The sequence below is a fragment of the Scophthalmus maximus genome, chromosome 2, assembly GCF_022379125.1.
Source record: "Scophthalmus maximus strain ysfricsl-2021 chromosome 2, ASM2237912v1, whole genome shotgun sequence".
Lineage (NCBI taxonomy): Eukaryota > Metazoa > Chordata > Actinopteri > Pleuronectiformes > Scophthalmidae > Scophthalmus > Scophthalmus maximus.
In genome coordinates, this window is record NC_061516.1 from 18,881,133 (window position 1) to 18,900,031 (window position 18,899).

The 18,899-nt window shown below is 41.4% G+C and overlaps 1 protein-coding gene across 5 annotated transcripts in view; it reads right to left on the reverse strand.

Annotated features, from left to right (window-relative positions):
• rapgef6 (Rap guanine nucleotide exchange factor (GEF) 6) overlaps nt 1-18,899 on the reverse strand; it is a 126,248-nt gene that overhangs the window by 106,009 nt on the left and 1,340 nt on the right. The window lies entirely within an intron of this gene.

Below are 18,899 nucleotides of genomic sequence, written 5' to 3' on the forward strand. Positions count from 1 at the left end.
TGAGGTTTCGAGTACACTAGCATCACACAGCTCAGTCTCTTTTTCTATTTGACAAAGGAAACTTTTTAAGGGGCAAATCCAGGTCGGGGAGAGGGGCTAGAAGCTGCTCACACTAAAAAGACTTGCTGAATTAGACACTGAAGAGGCTGATAATTAAAGCATGGAGTGATACTAGCAAATCTCTGCTAAGAAAAAAAAAGATGCTGACGACGAATACAGTGCCTGGAAGACCTGGATGCTGAGAGTTTCCACACTATGAAAACTGAGGAGCTGGGTTCATAAAAAGCTCAGTGACGACAGTCGTGGTGCCGGTGGTGGAGTTGGTTATGGAAACAGCGGGAAGGAGGGAGAGAGAGCAGGGGGAAGGTGCCGGTAGTGACCAGAGAAGAGAAAACTTAAGCCTGCCTATGATGTAGACAACTGCAGTTACAGTAATATGCTTGTCCATTTGACAGAAAAACAGAAACGACAGGCTTTGACACAGGAAATACGACAAATAGATCTTTGGAAGATGGCAAGTTGGAGTTTGAAATTTGAAGTTAGATGCCAACTGTGCAGCATGGCACATTTTTAACCGCTCCACAAACCATAATTTTGGACTTTGTCCCCAGGGAACATCAGCTCCTTCTTCGCTCCTACTCGAAGAAGGTGAAGAGCGAGTCTGGCCCCCGAAATGCACCACACCAGCTGCCATCTCTCCACCCAGCCAAACCAAACAGCCACACACATACGCAAAAAAAAACCCAAAAAACGCTGCCACACAGAAATGGAAAATCTGATCTTAGCTGAAGTTTTTTTTCTTCTTTTATTTCTCGCTGAAATGAATGAATCAGGCACGGGGGAGGTCCTTTCTCTCTTGTCGACAGTGAACTTTCTCTGGCAGTGAGGAAAAGGGGCATCAGTTCTTGTCATTTACATTTGATACTTGCTTTGTTAGTTTTGTTTTTGCATGGTTTGATATTTCAAAAGCAGCTGGGTTGTTTGAGTTTCTCCACTGCACAATTTAACATTGTTGTTTGTTTTTTTTATTCAATCGTTTTGCTTTTTCGGCTAAAGGCTATATTTGCAAACTTAATTTCCATCATTTATCAAATGTTTTATTGATGAAGAAAAATCAATGAAGCCACAATGAGGCAGCCCATCGTCAGCATCAGCCTCACCATTGGATTGTGGTACGTGGGGAGATAATTTTCCGATGTTTATGGCTGCCTACTATCACATTCCTTAAATACAAGTTGCATTCATTTTGATGTTTCATCAGTGCTAATTACACTGTTCTTGGGCTTCACAAGACATCTTAAACAATTTCCTAAGTGTTTTCCACGCCCTCCTGCTCCCTCTCATTACCAACTCATTTCACACTCATCTATCATTTCCCTCGGTTGACGAGAGCAGTCTGCACCTTTGTTACATGCTCTCAATTACTGAGCTGCTCACATTATTCCTTGGTTAATTCTAATTATTGCGGCTATAACTTTTTAGGGGTCGACGCTGCTGAGCTTTTCATCACCTGCGGTTTTAAGCTCATTTGTCTTTCATGCCTTTGCCTCTCTAACTTCTTTTCACCCGCCGCTACCTCTCTCCATCTCCGTTGGCCAGAGCAGTGGGGGACCCAGCAGCCGCAGAGGTTTTACGTCTATTCAAAGCAGCAGATGTTGAAGCACGGAGCTGAACTCCGCTGACACGGTGAAGTTGGGGGGTGGGCTGCGAAGTTCCGGCAGGCACACAAACACAAAATGTGCAAACACAAACATGAAGAAGCATGTGAATGGAAGACGACAGCTCCTGTTCTCTGCAGGGTTCAAGATTAAAGTAGCTGATGCATGCCCCCACTTGGCCATGGCCTTGCAGCCAAAGGCGGGCTGGCAGGATAGCCAAGATACGGAACACATAGCTGATCTCTTTCACCAATATGTTCAGACAGGCGACAATGCTCCACTTCTCACACTCCCGCCGCGGTGCCATAAATCAAAAACAGAGCCACGCGGCGTAGTTCTGCGCTTTCAAACTACTTAGGAGTGTCCATAGAGAGAAGACTGCAAAGACAAAAAGCGCCAAGTGTCTTTACAGATGGGTTTGCTTGTTTTAGCTGCCCAATGACACCTGAAGAATTATTTCTGTTTTTGTTTGGTTTTATTTCAAGTGAACCTAAGATGTTTCTGATGCTCCCCCCCTGGGGTCATGTACGAACCAGGTGAACCTGGAATGCGTGGTTTCTCCGGTGAGAGCGAAATGTTACCACTGCAAACACTAAAGAAATCAGATTCATATGTATTCTTCATTATTCTTGGTTATAGATGACAGAAAAAAAACAGGAATCATCCTTAAAAGGTTTCCTGTAAATGGAGAGCTTGACCTTGAAGCCAGCGTTTGTGTTGGGGGTGGGAGGGCAAAGAAGCTGATGAGGGATTTAGTACATATTGTAAGCACTTAAGCTGGAAACTAGAAACTGAGCTAAACTAAAAAGAACATTTTAATAGATGCAGGGGGAAAGTGTGGGAAATGCATGAGGCAGTTTATTTTGTTTTTTTTACAAAGTTATAAAAACATGAATTAAAGCAAAAACTACATAGCAAACTTAGATTTATTCAGAATTAGATCAACATTCTCAGCTTATTCCAAGTCCAAATGTTCTGGTTGTTCCTCTGACAATCAAATGGCCAACAAATGTTAATTTAAATACATTTGCATGGAAAAAAACCCACAGTGTGTCATGTTGAGTAACAACAGCGAAAGCTAACACGCCAGGTTATAGCCTGAGTTTCACAGACAAACCTCCAGCTACCTTATACTGACACGCGCAAACGCGAGGCAGTGAATGGTTTCTTATCTGTGTGTGGACATAATATGAAGTAATTTCCAGTTAACAGTGGACTGACTGGACTAGAGCCTGTATGACTCAGCTCACACACTATAGATTAAGCCACATAGGCTGCTGAAAAAATATCCCAACAACATTAATCTCAGTCACTCAAATCCGGACACATGAAACTTGGATAATATAGTTGAAATTTGACTTCTTGTCAAGTTCAAAGCCACCTGTTACTTTTTAGAACACCATGAACAGATGACGTGGTAGTTTGTGAGAAAACTTAGTGGAACCAGTGTTGACTTCTTAAGAGCAAAATTCAAGCAGCATGTGATGTGGCCAGTGTAGAGTGTATGAGAATGTAGTTGCCACAAAAAGAAAGAAGAAAAAAAGCACATACAGTAATCGCATGTATCAGATATCGCCATGTGTAGTCTTCGCATTTTTTTGTTAATGGCATGTACTTTAAGTGATCACTGACATCACTAAAGCCTTACCTCAATTCAACAGTCTCAGAGGATTGTGTGTGTGTGTGTGTGTGTGTGTGTGTGTGTGTGTGTGTGTGTGTGTGTGTGTGTGTGTGTGTGTGTGTGTGTGTGTGTTGTTTCCATACGGAGAGATCAATCTGTCTCCATCTGTTCCCCTGACATGCCTACTTAACTCCTCTGTCTGCTCACAGTTGCTGAGTCAACGGACCTCCTCTAATGAAGCCCCCCACTCACCACCTATCTTTCTACATTCTTAATCACGCCATTGAGGCTAATCTGACCCTTATCAATCAATAAACTGCACAGGTTGGACACCTGGACATCCCGTTGGAAGCACAAAGTCACTTTCCAGGTTTTGCCCTCGGCCCAGGGTGTCTGAGATGGTTTAAAACTTCCGCAAAAGCAAAACTAAATCCCTACAAGAAGTTATTGAACTCATTGATCTTAGGTCAGCGAGTGTCATTAAGCTTCCATCAAGATGGAAAATAGTGAATCTAGGCAGGATTGCTTTGAGAGAAACTATTTGGCAATACTGCTTATGAATCAGACAATACATGGTTAAATTAATTAATGACAGGACTTTGAATCCTTGATGTGAGTGTGTCGTGGCATGGCTCAATTTTTCTTTGCCCTGTGGATGCAAATTTGCACATGCTGTGCTGACATGAATTTGTCAGTCAATCATGGTTCAAAATGCACAACCGTCTGATAAGAAAGGAGTGAGAGGCTGTGAGTCGATCTGATCCACGAGCATGATAATTGTGGACTGTGTCAAAGGCCAGGCCAACCGCGGCGGGAAAACAGCAGCGTGTACGTGTCGTACAACCTGACAGACAAAACCTCAGACAAATAAAATGGATATTAATTTAAAAACAGCGGCTAATGTGTTGCTACTGCAACATTATAATTCTCCAACCATCAGTCCATAACCCAGAACAACCGGGGAAGACCGCTGGAACCAGAAAACATTTTGAGAAGCTGGAATTAGTAAATGTAGACATTCTTCTTTTTATTAAAAGTAATCACAATGTTTGAGTTATTATGAAAACAGTTTTAGCTCTGTCGATCAACTGAAAATACTTATTGTAGTTGTAATAAGGGACAATGTAACTAATTTGTCAGTGATTATATCTTAATGAATCTAAATTTCTTGTTACTGTAAATGTGTTAGCCAATTTGTTTTCACAAGGCCAAAACTGCCTTCCAGTACAAACCTCCGTGGCCAATCACCCGTCATCAACCTTTATAGCACCTCCACACACAGTGAGGGCAGAGTGTATACATTAAAGGGTATAGTCCATCTAACGCTGCCATTTGTACAAACACATCAAAGAAAAGAAATTCCCAAGACCAATAGTGTGGATTTAGCAAAGCAGCTTATGTGACTGCAAAGCCTCAGCTCTAACATAAGATAAGCAGGTTTTTCAATAAACTCAATTGTTCAACTTTTGACCTCGTCCATTCCACCAACTCTTTGCTAATTTTTAAAAGACCCCCCACACACATGTCACCATCTACAATCACACACAGTTATTTGGAAATACAGTACATGGCTGTAAAACCTAAAAGATTCCTCTCCAAGTGCTCTCAGTTCAAACCATTCAAAATTCTTTAAGGAGCCATATGAAGATACAGTATAATTAAAGTGGGTGAAACTTTCCAGGCGACAATGTTTGGATTCCTCGCTCATTGTTTAAAACGAACGTGTTGGCAAGGCCAACAGGAAGTTCAGGGAATCCAGCTGTCACATTCCCGGCATACCAGAGGTGAGCGCTCCGCATTCTTTGTCAAACTTGTCAGCAAAGGAGTTGACCGAACAAGCCGACAAGAGAATGATCCAGAAGATGACGTGAGTGAGCAAAGTGAAAGAAAGTGAAGTGAGGGTGTCGACAGCGAAATGAGAGAGCAGGTGAACGGATTTGTGACAAAGTGAATGAGTGAGTGAGGGGTTGAAAAAGAGTTTTAAAAAAGTTTTTAAACAAGCAACTGGACAAGAGCACAAATGTGAGTGAGAAAAAAAGTAATTGAACATACAAAGGACTGGGAAAAAAAACATTTTGTGAATGAACCAGTGACCAAATAAAGATGGCTGACTCTTGTCTCCACTCACTCCCACTGTTCAAAAGGAAAAGCCTAAATGTCCCGGACACAGTTGGAGCCAAAGTCTGCAAAGCACCGAGCAGGAAGTGGAGCCACGGTAACGAAAATCTCTGCCATAAACCCAAACGGCCAATCGTGAGTCAATTTCAGCTGTCAATCATGACATCACGCCCCGTTTTTATTACATAAAATAAATGATTTAAACCAAACTTATCAGGAAAAATTAACAAACACTCAAATGTGCAGGCCAACAAGATTTTTTGGCTTCCCTTTAGCGGCGCCGTCACGTCCATGAACCAATAAGTGAGCAAGTGAGTGATTTATAAAGTACATCAGCAGTTGAGTAAAACTGGTGACTTCTACAGCGAAGGATTGAGTAAAAGAGCGAGTGAGTCAAAATAATTGATCGTTTGACAATGGAACTGACTGTATTCCCCCTGTTGCCTTGTGCTGCCTTGTGCTGCCTTGAACAAACATGACACTGTGTTTGCATGGATTCTATCATCACCTGCGCACCACTATGACTCATACTTATTTGTAAACCCAACCACTTATGCCTCGGGGAGCTACATCTCAACTTCACAACTATTTCAGCTACTGCTGCTCTGGTTAACTGTATGTTGCTCAATCACAATGTCGGTCTCCAGGTTCATACAGGCTTACATGTGGGGAGATTTGGTTCCTGCACAAACTTGTAGATAACGCTGTCAACCAATGAAGATCGTATGAAAAACAATCTGTGTGCCTCTCCCTTTAGAGACAGATGAGACGCACAGTTACACCACATACTATATGGTGTTATCCTTTTTAAGACACATGACCCAAGAAACTCACTGAAATTCACACAGGGAAAGCAAATTGAAGTATGGGAAATGTATTTAGTTTTGTATTTTCCAGTGGACTTAGCATGCAAAAGGTTCAGACAATAGGTAGGACACTGAAGGGGAGTACACCTTGATGAAACCAACACGACCATGAAGATTCAGACACTGACTTCAATGTTGCAGACCCGCTAGCCAAGGCTCATGGAGACAGACATTGGAGAGCTAAAACTTTGGCCTTAATTGTAAATCACCACTTTCGCCCTTATATTCATTCACATAAAAAAAATCAATAAACATGACACTGAAAATGTCGACTAATGTACTTATTTCTAGCCATATCCTCTTTACAGGGCGAATAAAAGGATTTACTATAAAAGCGAAAGGTTTAAGCCATCAAATGCCTTTTAATCTTTTCTTCAAAGAGAGAGAAATAAAGGGTTGAGTGAACGCCAAGTTTTTCAGAAACCCCTTCAGGTTTTAGGAGGCCGTAATGGATTATATACTGATACATGCTGCAAGCTTATTCCTGTAACATGCTAGTAAAAGCAGAGGTCAATTAAAAATGTCCAATGCCTCTTTAAACAAATAAGAGCCGGACAAACTGACACTCAATACATCTGTACTGTAGCTCTACTACTCTGTAGGTTAACAATAACTTTTGGAGCACACAAGGGCCGAGCCGTGACGAGGTGGAAGAAAAGTTTAATTCATCTATTCCAGCCCAACTTCATTCTACTAACGAGAATGGGAAGGCAAGTTGGCCTGGCATCAATCTCTCAGACAGGAATGTTGTCGGTACAAACCCTTGTTTTAAATGTCCTATTTCCACTTAGCAATAATGACTAATAATAAAATGACGGGTAAGCAGCATGTGAGGCATGTGTTGAGACAAAAAGGATAAAAGGGCAGCCAATCACAAAAAAATTTTAAAACATTTTTAGAAAATTTTGTAAAGACTGAGAAGATCATAGTTGTGCACGTCAGCACCAACGATCTCAAACAATACTTGTAGTGGTTCTGCATCGTGTGCACTACAATAATGATCTAAAACCTTTACATTTCTTTACTATATTCTACGTGCAACTTGGGACAACAGTACCAAAATATAAGTCTAATGGTGTTTGCTAATGTTAATTTCACAATCAAGTGTCTCGTTAACAGTGCAACAAGCGATATATTATCCAAAGAAAGGATAAGCAAAACATTAAAACATGATTTAAAAGCCCTTTTTCTTTTCCTTTTTTTTCCCAAAAGGCTGTGTTATATGCTGCTAAAACATTTGCATCCCAGTGAAGCAAGAGGGGAGGTATTGGGGCAGCGGGCTGAATGGGAAGCGGAGGGCAGACGACAGTCGGCAGCCCGGGGTTTGTGTTGTGATGTGGATAGTGACTCAGTGTTTCCACAGTGGGATCTGCCAGAGGAGGCCTCCCACAACACTGTTTCTGTCAGCGCTCCAGACTCAATCGCACTCAATGGGAGCAGCTGGCAGCCACTGGGTTTCAGATGGACGTAATGAGACGGTTAAAGCTCAATGTCAAGAGCTAAGCTGAACAGGATCGGAGGTTATCCTCTGATTGCTTCCTAGTGACTGATGAATTCATGAACGGCAATACTTTCTGTGTTTGATGAAACGGATATTATTTTTCTAGGGATTGGGGAAAAAAACTAATTGGTGGACCTGGCACAAACAACCACCTATTTAAGATCAAGCACAGATAGATCTCCTTTTTGTTACACCCCCTGAAAACTTGGTAGTAAGTCCAAAGTATTTGTCTGTAACATTAAATGCAGCATCATCATAGGAGGAAGCAGATTAAGAAGATGTAATAAAATAGATATACTATTATGATAGTAAATTGAATATTTTTGGGTGCAAAACAATTTGTTATGGCCATTTTCTATTAGTATCTGTCATTTTATAGACAAAAAAGAAGAAGAAAAATATGAACAAGCTAACTGATAATTGTTAGCTGCAGCCTCATTTAAAAGCTAAATGATCCCTAATATTCTATGTTTGTAAAAGTTCTATGTTTGTGTTAGGGTTGTCACTTTTTATTTGAAATTCAACAACAGACTTGTCTGAAATGTATCTTTTGTTCAAAACAGAGGAAACAAATCAGCTCGGCCTATTACATGTCCTAGTGACTGAAGCAGCGGTGCTTCAATACTAAATGGGTTGTGTGCTAATTAATTCAAAAATATTACTGTTTGTGTTGAATTGAAAAAAAAGCCTCTGGTGGTTGTACACAAAAGGTTTCTGGGGTCCCACACAGGTAAAGTGTTTGAGACCCCATGAAAGTTGTTCTTTTACTATGGATCGAGGTGAGAAACAGGTTACGGCTGCTAATGATATGCACCCACATACCACAAAAACAGTAACTGAGCCAGGATCCTTTGGCGAGAAAACATTTCTATGGTCCCTGGCTGAAAAAGTTAAAGAATATAAACAAGGTCTCGGGGTGGCTTCCAAAAAACTTTAAAAACAAGAAGACTCAAACAAAGTAAAAGCAGTTTTTGTCACGGTCAGGTCAAGTCATTAGTTATTATGGATTCATTGGGATCAACTGTAACTTTTAAACATATTTGCATTATATTTCCTCAAATCTGAGCACATAACAGTCCATTTTATGAGATTCGCAATGGCATGAAAAATGTTGGCTAGGTTGTCTGTAATCCCAAAAATATTGCAAACAAATACAGAATCTAACAAATAGTTTAAAACACACATTTGCTAGTTTGTGTTAAATCAGGGCCTTAAGAGACCATGTAAGAGCTATATTAGTTTTAATTGGTAGATCTGAAAAAGTCCTGTTTCTGAATCACTTCATCTTGTATCAGTGTGACCAATATGAATCCTAGGATGTCACTATCAAACCATGATTGAAACACAAATGTAACCAATGAATAGAACATGTTTTAAGTTAAATATAAATCTTTTCTGCATTGTTTATTTGATTTAAAGTTTTCATATCTGCGCATGCTGGCAAACATAAACGCCGATACAGATATATTTCAGTGAAAGGCTCATATCGCATATTTTATCTGCCGAGAGAAACGTCAGTCTGGCTTCATGTGTTAAAAACACAGTGGAGATGGTGCACTATTGTCCCAGAGACAAACACAGGAGAGCAGTTTTAAGCTTTAATCTTCAAAGTCCTGACTCATTTCAACAAACCGCATTAGTCAATGTCAACAGCTCAGTTCCCTAGAGAGATCTTGCGCAGTAACCTTGCCCTGCTCTTGATTTTTTATTTTTTTTCACAGGCAAAACAAGGAAGCAGCTAGAGGTTTAAAATAAGACCAATTCAGTTCCCTCATGTATCAGCACTGCTTGGCTACCGTGAGGAATGCTGCTGCTTCTGCTGCTGTTGACTACAGCCCATGTCTCCGAGGGATTTACAGGGTTCGATGTTTGAAAGCCTGACATGCAGCCTGTGCTTTACTAATGCCTCTCCGCATAAGGAACATGTTTTATTGCTGTGGCAACAAAGAAAAGTATTCAAAATCTTGAAGGACAAAAAAATGCAAGGGCAAGAAGCCATATGTGTCACACAGAAACAGCTACTTTTCATTCTAAGTACGCCCATTAAGCATGCAAATCCGTGAGTTCGGTGAAGTCTAGACATTTGGACTCGGCCAATGGCAGAATAAGTGCTCAAACTGCAAGAACAGAATGAAACATCCAGACACGCCAGAAACCCAACCAGCCGTCTGGAAGCCAGATCACTGACAGTTCAGGTGTACGATCACAATGTTTATCAAACCAATCCAGTAAAAATTCTGCCAGATTGTACAATTAGTCTGGGAGTTAACGGGAGGTCCACAGCACGGAGAAGCTTGTGCATTAAAGATTGCGAAGAAGTGTGTTTGTGTGTGTGTGTGTGTGTGTGTGTGTGACAAGACACCATGACAACTCAAGACTGATGAGGAGAGGGAGTTGAAAGTGTGCTAGTATAAATCAAAATTGCTGAGACAAAAATCTCAGTGTCTTCAGCAGTTCCTTTTCAAATGAGTGGGGCGTAAGATCATTTCTGCACAGCATGATATCGGGCTTTTCAAAATATTATCTTCAAGGTTTTTCTGCAGCGCGGCTAACCTCCAGGACGGAATCACACTGCTGCTGACATCAGCCATGCCTTTGTGGTCTCAACGGTCAGGATGGTATGTGTGACCTTGTGGCTTACAGATTTGGGGTAGGGCCTTCCCTTTAGTGGAAATTCCTCAAGGCTTGGACAATGTCATCATTTTTAATTCATTAATGCATACATTTGGTAAAATGATGTTATGTAAACATGTATGTACATGGTCAAGGTCATTTGCTATAATGGAAATTCCTTTAGGGTTGGACAAATATTATAATATTTAAACAATATCAATGCATACATTTAGGGAAATTAAGTAATGTAAACATGTAAACACAAAAAGGCTTTATAGCAAAAAATAAGACGCTAAATTGCAATTATTCAGCCATACACTTATACGTTATAGACAAAGATTAAAATCTTGTACTTCGGGCACAATCAGTACAGCGCGTTCTAACACTCAGAGACACAGCTGGAAGAGAATCTGCAGCTTTCCTTTTCTTTCACACACATTCCAGACCAGTTTTGCAAGGCCACAAAACTACTTTAATAAGAGCACGGTGGCAACAGGTTCTAATTCAGGCTGCTTCTTGGCCTACTTCTGAGAGAGAGAGAGAGAGAGAGAGAGAGAGAGAGAGAGAGAGAGAGGACGACAGATTGAAGCATTCTGGTCATCTCTGGTACAGCAACAACTGGTTGATTGACTGAAGATTAATCATCAACTTCAATACTAATCATTCTTTCAGCAAATGAAAAATGCAAGTAAAAAAGTGCCCAAAAAAATGAATGGCTTCCAAGAGTTGCAGTTTTTTGTTTATTACAATCTAACTTCAATGTCTTTGGGTATTTAACTGATGCACATACTAAACCAAAGATGTCATCCTCAATAGGCACTCGTTTCAGGACATCTGATAATGAATGGAATCTTTAGATGCAGACCTGAATCTTCCTCTCCCTGGATTGCAGGTACTTCCTGCTCTAGCACATGATCATTCCATGATCACAGGAACACTGGCGAGGAATCACACCTCCTGTGACATTTACTCTGCTTTTTGTATCTGTTCCTCTAAAGAAATGAAGTTGTCATTTAATTCAAGGCAAATGCCTCTTAGATGGAAATATTACACACATTTGTGTGACATTTAATAATATTGATGTTCAAAATGTCGAGGTAAAACGGTCATGGGTTGACATGCAACGTGAGCCAACCTGTAGCCGCAGTATGCATTCCCTACAAACGTGACAGGTATGAGCTGACGACGTCTGCCTGTTCACGCCTGCTGTCCAGAGTGGAATGTAGCTACAGAGTGGCACATTCATGCGTAGGTCAACACGCAGGCACACTGGGAACCCTGGGCTGCCGGGCTGCGAGCTCGGTGGTACCCTAAGGAAAACGCTGACGTGTTTACATTTTAAACAATACCCAGTGAGACAAAACCCCAGCTGTTGTTTTGGAACGCTGTGTGAACGAGGGACTTTAACTCGGGTCGGAAAGAGCCGAGCTATTAGTGGTGCTGTTTCACTAATAGGCTGAAAGTTAAACTTGTGGAGTAAACCATGAGGGTTAGAGGACGATTAAGTCAGTTAAACAAGCTACTACTAGATTAAAGGATCAACTAAGTAAATACAATTGACTCTAAGTCAGTCTACAACTGACAACTAATGGTTAATTACATGATTGATTAATCAGTTCATTGCTTAGTCTATAGAATGCTAGAAATAAAAAGACCCACGGTTATGTCCTCAGATTGCTTATTTTGTCTAAACAACAGCTAAAAAAGAGCCACGCTTACAAGCAGAAGGTGAAAATTCACAAAAACAACAAAATTCCAACAAAACAATGGAATATTTCATTTGTAGAAAAAAAATTATGGCAATCCATCCAACAATTTATTCTTGAATAAAATGGTGGACCAACAGACTATGCCATCCATGGAGCAATGCTGCCAGCTTGCCTAAAAACAAAAAGATTAGTGGACTATACATTTAAACTGGTGAAATTATGGAAATCCAAAATTAAATCCAATAACTTCCTGTTGTTCTACGCATATATTAATCTAGCAGTGAATGACAGAAACGGTTTTCCATCTGATACATTCACATCATTGCCATGATTTAAGGAGCTCAAGAGTATCCGGTTAAATAATAAATAATATATATTATAACATTTTGTGGTTGTCCTATTGGTGATATTTTCATAGGCTTCACCGTTTCAAATGGCAGGCAAAAAAAGTTATTTTTAAAAGGTTACAGCACATTTCTTTTAAATAGTGTCACGTTGCCCTTGTGCCGTTTCTCAGGCTTCACCAGGCGGCAGAAATCCAGGCAGCGGTTTACTGGTGTCACAGAAACCAACAACCACAAACCATAGAGCGGAGAGGACAGAGAGGCTTGCTCACAAAAACTTGAGTCATTGCAGCGTCTTTTTTTTCAGTGCAGTTCATTGAGGAGGAGCCCCACAAGGAGACGCTTTCACTTGCCCGGGTCAGGGGAAGGGCTGTGTTAATTCACCCGCTTAAACACAAACAAACACACAAACACACTTGTCCTCCACGGTGCCGCTCTCTCTCCGTCTGTTTTGCACACAGACTCCACTGTAGCCTTTTTTTTTTAATTTCAGACTCTCGCACAACCCTTCACTTTGTTGGCACATTCACGTTTGTTGATGTTGTTACTGGCGTGCATGTGTGTGTTGAGTGTGTGAGAAGGTTGTGCTGCATTTACGTCATGCTAGGTTTATTGAAACTCGGACCCCGGCTTGAAGGTGTTTGTAGATACAGTACCTCCAGCTTTTGGGGCACAAACTCATCAACGTCTGTTCCATACGAATTTGAGGCTGATACTTTTACGGGTTTGAAAACATGTGCACATCCAAGCCACAGCATCCACAACCAGAACTTTGAGAAGTCTTTGTTCAGACTGGCAACCCACGTTGACGTCATCCTCTGGTCTGTGAACTGCATTTTGACCAGCGCCATCTTGTTTTTGTTTTTTTTGCAACCAGACGTAGGACCAGGGGGGGTGGGTCGGACGAAGGGCTCTTCCACTGTGTACATGCGCCTAGACCTCCATGCATCGATTGAACGGTACCAGCTGTCAATCCCGCTGCATCCACGCTCCAATTTATACAGTGCTTTTGCTTTTACAACTTTTTTGCAAACCAGTGGAGTCGCCCACTGCTGGTGATTCCAGAGGATACAGGTATGGCTTAGAACACCATCAGCACTGCATCAAAAATCACACCCTCCTCACTGATTTCACACTGCTCTGGCACAGCGCAGATCCTGCCACACGGGGCTCAGTTCTCATCTGTCAACACACCGACTCTGCTGAATACAAGCAAGCGCACATTTCTGTGACGTTACTGTACTTCATAGCAAGAAGAGCACAAAGTGATTCTTTACTTTACCATTGTCCAAAAAAACAGAGGTGATGTCGGCCCAAGGACGAATTATCTGTTTATTGGAAAAGACAATATCTCAAGTTCTGCTGCATCAGGTTTTTGTTACTACGCAGGTTTTGTTTCTGATAAGATTTAAAAGTCCACCGATGCATTATTCAAACTGGAATTCCGGGGTCATATTTAACCTTCTTCTTTTACACTTTGAGTTTAAATGCCCTCACTGTATCAATCGTGCTTTATACTTTCCAATCGTGGTTTTATACACAAACAAACCGCATCCTGTGATGCGCCGCGCCGTGTGATGCGGAATCATCCTTTGTGTCTGCCAACAACTCTGCCAGCCAGGTGTAGAGAAACTTTTTTTGGAGGACAAAGGCACAGTGAGTTGAGGTGTGTTTTCAATTATTTTTTACTCCTCAGCATTGTAAGAAAACGCACACATGCCTTCTCTCTTTCACCTCACAAAATAAATACAACCTCACTCCTTTCTATTGCTTCTGCCTTCTGCCAGCTCTCTCAGGTTTCATTTGAAGTCATATAGCTACACTCATTCATCCGTGCTCTCATTTCACTCTGTCGGCCAACCTTTTCATTCTGTGTAGCTATCTCTCCATCTCCCTCTCTCTTTCTCCACGGACTCTCCAGCTCTCTCAATGTAAACATCCAATATCTTCCTCCTCTCACCTCTTTCTCTGCCATCTTTTTTTGAATGCCTGCCAGTATCCTCCTCTCACGACTCCTTCCTGCAGGTTCTCCTCGCAACAACTTTCTCAACTAAATGAGAGTATCTCTCTCGCATGGTTCCTGTGTCACAACGGCGCTCTTTCTCAGTTGTCTGTCTCCCATCACATCTTTTACGACTCACTATTCAAAACAACCTACAAGCTCTTATTTGCCAGTAAATGTTCCTTCGCTCCTAGTGTCCCCCCTTCCATCCCACTCCTTGCATTTCATTCTCCTGTTACTCTGATGCCATGTTTGTCCGGCAAGTGCGGTTATCAGCTGTGAAATGTGGTTAAAGTTTTACCACCGGGACAGGAAGTGTTACCCGCAAGTCCTCCAACAAGGTGAGGAACATAAAAACAAAAAAACACTTTACTAATTTGAATTTACTAATTTACTAAACTGAATACCGATAACCATTTCCACTTCAACTCCTCACAGCCTGCCATAAGCAAAGTCGACTAAAACTTTTGTCTTTTAACAAGCAAACTTTGCCTACGGACGTTTTCTTACTCTTGCGAGCCGATACATGCTCTGCAGCTACGCCTCTAAACATTTGAAAACACACCTGACGCTCCGGTCAAGCCTACAATCAAATCATTTTGATTGTAGGCTTGCCATCATCTGATCAATGCATCAGTCTGTCTCTGTTAAACAGTCAACTCAAACCTACATCACAATTCAAAGCCCTCGGGCCCCTGTCGCGACGACACTGGTGTCTAACTGGTTTTCACCTTGGCTGTGTGTGAACAAGAATGTTTGCTCACATTTCAAAAAAGCCCTTGCCAGAATATTTAAACATTTTCTTTACATTTATTTCTGCAAGAAAAGCTCTGCATGAAGTCATGTGCCCAAAGCTTTGTGTTCTTTGAAAAGTCTTTTTGGACTTATTGCTAAAAACATCACGATTAGACATGGTCCTGACTGGGTCCCTAAATTAAGCATTTATTTTTCTGATCCAATAAATGCAGGTTTGTCTACAACTGCATTAGAACTGCCCCCCCCCACCAGCGGGGTGTTTTGGTACTGGACTCTTCACACAAGCTTTTGAAAGTTGTTTGAAACTCTAAGTCTTCTGATTCTATCTGCGCAAAAGCAATTTAAGATCCTTACATCACTGCAAGAGCAGTGGACACATGCTTTAAACTCCACACAAAATGTACGACTTCAGGCCTTGAGGCAAAAAAGCATACATTTCTTTTTCTAACATGTTTGGGCCTCTGTGACTTTGGTTCAAAGCCGACCAGGTTGAAAACTGTAGTCAAAAGGGTTGGAAATACCACCGTCTTATTAAGAGCACATTGTTTTCAGTCTTGTGCAAAAAAGAAATGGGGGTTCCTGGGAACAGCTTAATCGATCACCAGAAAATGAATCACCAACTTTTTCCATAACTGATTGAGTCTTTAAGTCATTTGCTTCAGCATCACAAAACTGTTGTCTTTTTTTGAAAGATGAATAAATATGTATTTTTGTTGGTCTGACAGAAAAAATGCCATTTAAAGATGTTGTAAAATCACGATGGACACCATTTTTTTTTTTTTTACATTTTCTAGCATTTTATAGACAAAAGTAGTCAATAGATTAATGGAGAAAATCATATGCAGATTAATAAAAAAATGGAAATAATAATATCCGTTAGCCACATCCCTAGTTTGACCTAAATTGATAATGTGATGATAACATCCTTGTTTATCACAAAGTCTGCATAGCCGGCGGCTAACGCTAGCCATGGAAATGAGCTTGAAATGCATCCGGGACCAATCAGATGACCTCTACTCTGCGTCTTCATCTGAACCTACTTCTGAAGTGGGCGTGTCCAGCTGTCAGTGTGCTGACTGTCACTGTCATCAGCTGCAGTGGGAGGGTATTTGAGGTATCCCAGTATATACCAACAGCACAGTGACGCCCCCGGGGCATTTTTGTGGGTACAACATGCAAACATACAGTACATGTCAACGTACTGTTGTTTTCCTCAGTCTTCTGTGACCCCCATCGTTAACCCTTTAGCAGTCAATACCAGAATATAACACCTCAAGCCAAAACGTTTCAGTTTCACAATGTTTGACTTCTTGTTTCTTGAAAACAAGAACAGAGTTGTTGTCTACTAAAGGTTAGATAAGTACACAATTGGAATTCCAACGATGCGACTTTAGTAAACTGCAAATCCTGATGAGAGAAATGTTCTAAAAAAAAATAAAAGGAGAAAATATGTACACTAGAGCTCGATTCATGTGGATTTTTGGGGGGGGCAATGCTGATACCAATATTGGGGTGGTGACATTTCACAAATAAATCCAAATATATAGAATTTGAATTAAGTAAAATTTTTCTCTGTATTGTTTATTCTGTAAAATATATGTTTTCATATCACAAACATAAACGGCACTACCGACATGTCTGTGAAATATGTCATATCTGCTTATTTTTATCAGCCAACCGATAAATCTGTCAGGGCTCATATGAATATATATTAAGTTTATCTGGAAACATCTTCCTGGGTTTATTTTCCAACAGAGGTGTGAATGACTGACTCTCTGAACGTAAAATGATGATAAAAAGAGAGAGAGGTTGACAAAAGCTAAATCATGACAGTGATAATTCGAGTGTGTGGCAGCTGTTCTGCAGACTGCGTGTGTGCGTGAGAATGACTGCTGCCAAAGGCCTCCACAGGGAAGAAAACATGACCAAGAAGACGGGCAACTGGAGCAAACTTGTTATCCTTTCACTGTAACATGTCGAGCTGCGTCAGCGTTCAGCAAACCACTGACCAACTTCTGCTGAAACACACCCAGCCTCTTGTTTCTCTGCATACAGTACAAGAACACACAGCTTCGACCACACACCAGTGTGTCTATCTCCTGCTCTGTTCTCTTCACAGAAGGCCCGACCGCTCGCTCACAAAGCAACGAGTCACCACTCACACCGCCTGTGTTTCTCTTCCTCTCCCTCGCTCGCTTCTTCCTCAAAGAGCCTGCGGCTCCGCAATGGTTGGAATTCCCATAAACCTCCGATGTGCACCCGGTGCCGCCATAAATCACCCGACGTTGATTTGTTGCCTGTTACCACCGCAGCGTCTGGATGGCACAGAGAAAGGTGGGCAGGGAGGGAAGAGCCGGACGGAAAACCCAAAAAACTAAAAACTGGGAATGGTTGACTGGGCATAAACCCTGCGGTGGGAGGGATTACCCACTGAGCCAAACATCTGCACGGGAGACAGACAAAACTACAGGTCGTCTGAAGATTTCCCATCCCGGAGACGGTCTCGACCAAGGAGATTTTGAATCGAGGACGAGCGTGAAAGCAGTTCACCTGATTTGACTGAAATCTGAGCCGCATTTGAATTCCCTGGAATATCTATACTAGGGTCAGGGTTAATCTGCCAATTACTTTCCCAGGCATTATAGCAATTTTGTCCGTTGTAATTTTACAGAGCACAAGGTGACTTTATTCATGCAACAGTCCAAAATTTTAAAGACATTGGTTTTCTGGAACTTTAAGCATTCGTAAAAACGTTCGAGTGAGCCCATGTGAGAATACAGCAGGAAAATATCTGGAATTTCCTGCTGCTATGAACTCGTCCGAGTCGGACAATCTCCTGCTGCGTGCTTCGTATGTTAAGGGCGACGACGACGACTCTAGAAAATGTGAGTCGCAATGTTCATTCATTCACGTCTGAAAAGAGCTTCATTAAACGCTTCACCTCGTTCCTCACCGAAGGTTCAGAGCTTAGTCGTCAACCTTTCATTAGCATCTGAAGGCCAAAGAAACGCAGGTAGAAAAGGTCGACCACTACACCCATGCTCAAACACTGAATGTTGATGGAGAGTTTTAAAACACACTCACAAATGTATGGCAGTCTCATATTTGTCTCGTTTCTAAGATCCGTAAGAGATTTGTGAATTAACATCTTATTTCCGTTCCTCTCACATGGAGGTGAAATCATGAGTCAGTTTTGATCTCATTCATTTGTTAGTCTGATGGTGTAGTTTTGTCATTCGGGGGAGGTTCAACAATTCAATCTGTGTGCATGTGATCGTCAGCTAACGGATGCCTGTTGCAAGCTACTTCACCAATATTCATGAATCATGCATAACCGCACTGAAACACTTCACCTTCACCTCTGCTACATTTAACTCTGCATATGAAGCAACAGGGAGTGAACAGCTTCCACTGTCAGAGCTTGTTTTCCACTGAATTCAGGAGGATAAGGCTTAAATTTAACGCTTTATCAAAGTGCTAACTATCACGGGGTCGGTTACCAAATCCCTGATCTACCCCGTTGCTGTGACTGTGTCATATATCTGTGGACTGAACACAGTTTTTTTATGGTTTATTCGAGTGTGCACAACTGCCCTCTGTGAGGGTGTGAAAGAGGCTTTCTCCCTGCCACGCAGCCACAAACAAACAGAGGATCAGGGACATTAAAAAGGCCCATTCAAAGCTGAAAAGCCTTGGATTATTTTTTCTAAA